Source organism: Ambystoma mexicanum, chromosome 11 (genome assembly GCF_040938575.1).
Source record: "Ambystoma mexicanum isolate Mex_15411 chromosome 11, UKY_AmexF1_1, whole genome shotgun sequence".
Taxonomy (NCBI): Eukaryota; Metazoa; Chordata; class Amphibia; order Caudata; family Ambystomatidae; genus Ambystoma; species Ambystoma mexicanum.
In genome coordinates this window covers 1,479,298,149-1,479,301,189 of record NC_090934.1, presented here as the reverse complement: position 1 = coordinate 1,479,301,189, position 3,041 = coordinate 1,479,298,149, and positions in this window count along the sequence as shown.

Genomic DNA, 3,041 nt, shown 5'->3' with positions numbered 1-3,041 from the left:
AGCGACAACCCCAGGGGCAGAGTCCTCACTGGTTGCATCCCCCCCTTCATCAAGGGTTTCACCATCAGTCTGGTAGTCCACCAGGGCAGCTATCAGCTCAGCCCTAGACTTATCCACAAAGTCTAACTCCCTGGCTTCACAAGCACTCTGGAGAGCCTCTAAGCTCATCCGAGTCAATTTACCATTTGCAATGGGCTCCATTGCCTGTAATGCAGTTATTTGGTACACACCCAAACCTTAATCTAATAAAGTGCGGATATTTTGTAAGTGGCACGGTTATACACTGAGTCTTAAAACCATAAGCATCCCACCGCTGCCACCAGCTTGTCAAGACCGGTGGGGGGGTCTGTACTTCCGCTCTCTATATGGTAGAGGAGAGGCACAGAGGACCCCAGCCAAGATTCTCGATTGTGGTAGCAATGGACGAGCAATCAAGGCCTAGCTTCTCAGGAGGTGATGCAGGCTGGTTCTTAAGTACAGTGTATCCCCAAGCCCCCACAAAGGAATGTCCACACACTGTATTACTGAAAACACAGTCTTTATATAATTAATATTCAAGGGTTATGTACACTTATCACAACAACGCACTTTGTGCTCAGGAAAACCAATAATGATAAATATCTACAATTCTAAAGTGGTACCACTAATATTAGACCTCATAACAGTGCATTCACAATACTGTAGCAATGGCACGCGGATCAATAAGAAGGAAACCAGCAATAGAGAGAGGAGAGATACCAGAGGGTTGAAACAATAGGCAGAAGACTGGCCCTTGCTACTGGACACAGTTCTGTGTGGAGATCCCCCCACCTGGGCAACCTGTAAAATAAAGAGATATAACACAAGCCCAGTCCATATATTGTTCAACAGTCTTATTCTCTCCTACAATGTTTTTACCCCCCCAATGTACCTGGTGGAGTCGAGTTCTTCGAAGAGGCGTCGACAGATCCTTCTTGAATGACCCCCTTTAAAGCAGGAGTCACGGATCGTCGAGAGGCGTCGAGAAACGTCGAAGACCTCGGGGTTCGGCGACGGGGAATCGGCGGCCCTTCTTGAATGCCTTCCCTTTCAAGCGGGAGGCACGGGGCGTCGAACGTCCGTCGACAAACGAGGTAGAACCATGTCGAAGAGGCGGCAGCTTCGTCCGAGCGGTGCTCGTCGGCGTCGGGGCGTCGGCGTCCTGCAAGGCGGAGGTGTGCGGGGCACCTCGATGACAATAGTTCTGGACCGCAAAGATTGTAGAGACGGGAGCCCAGCAAGGGCGTCGAGTCGCTCGAGTCTTTGGGGTCGTGAGGTGGCGGGAAACCCACCGGCGGATTCTCCTCGGCGCGTTGGTCGTCCTCGACTTTCTCCGGCAGGACAAAAGCGGTCGACGGTGCGGACGAGGGAGTCCTTCGAGTCAAATGTTCTTAGGCAAGGAGCGGACGGCTCCGGTCGTCGGCGGCTCGGCGTCAAGTGGTTCCCACGGCTGGGCAACACAACTTCGACGGGCCTCCAGCGGTTGCACAGACCTGCGAACCCTGGTCGACGGCAATGGACTTCGACAGCGTCGATGTCCGGGTGCTTTACTTCGGTCTCCTCGGCAGTCCCCTTCTCCGGTCGGCAACCTTTCGATGGTCTGGCGTCCAGGGAGCTTCGGCGAAGATTCAGCGGTGCTCGATGGTCCCTCGGAGCACGGGAAGAGGGCGCCTAGCCAGGTCCTCTCTCGGGTCAGTCCTCGACGATTTCGACAACCTTCAGTTCCGTCGAAGCAAATGCCACAGCAAGTCTTCTTCTTCCAGCTGGACGTCGAGGATCAGCAAATCCAGTTACTCTTGAGTGGAGACTCAGCTTCTGAATGCTTCTGAACAATTTCCAGTGGTGAGAGGTCCCCAGATATACTATTCTGTCTCTCATCCACACTGCTGGCACACACACAGCAGCCAATCACACAGAAGGGCATTCATGCAGTCAGTCAGCCAATCAGGCACACAGTGCATTCAGGCCACACTCCTCCCTTTCAGACACTCACAACAAGGAATGTGGATTGGGACAAGTACCCAGCCATTCAACACTACACACTGCATTCAGGCCAGTTTCGGGCAGGGCTGTCTCAGTCTTTGTCTCTCATGCCAGAAACCAGACAACCACAACAAGGAGTGTATATTGGTCACACACTCCATTCACCCAGGTCCCACCCACAGGAGGTACCCATAACATACAGTCACTGGGAAGGCTCCAGTCAGTCTAGCTGGGCCTTCACAACAACACCATATATGGAACTTCCACCCAACAGCCAGCCAGGGGGAAGGGACAGAGCCAGGGCTTCCCAGGACTTTGGGAAAAACAAGACAACAGGCAATAGAAAGCAAGAGGCCACAGGGGCCATCTTGTTTCTATCAGGAATCAACTGATCCCAATGGCAGGGCCTGGGTATCCCAAAATGGAGGACACCCAGAGCACCTGTCAAGTTTAGCATGGAGCTGCCACCAGCCCATACCCTGCTCTGTGGGCCACCCACAGGTGCCCAAAAACATACACTAGGGGCACAGGGTTGTACCCCTACCCATGGGCGCCATAAGGGTATCCCATGGGTCTGTTCACCAAACCAAAAGAGAGCTGCACTGCCAGGAGTCCCTCATGGACTCCTGGGCAGAAAACATGACAGAACACACGGTAAAAACAGAAAAAGGACAAGGATTCAGAGGCCCTGTCCCTCAGATGCATTTCCGGCATCACAAGCCTACTTACAGATTCAGACCAACCTGGAAGCCAACAGCCTCTTGGGGCTCCGCCAGTCAGGCTTTAGACCCAAACACGGAACGGAGACGGCTCTTATCGACTTGAAAAACCAGATGGATGAGCTAAGGGACAAAGGAAAACTGGCTCTCCCACTCCTGTCAGACCTCTCTGCCACTTTCGATTTAGTGAACCATAAAGTCCTCTGCAAGCATCTGTCCAAAGCTGCCCACTTCTCCCGGGAAGCAACATCCTGGATTCAATAATTCTTGGACAATCGCTCCATGAGAGTCTTCTCCAACTCAGCGTCACCAGCGCCAATT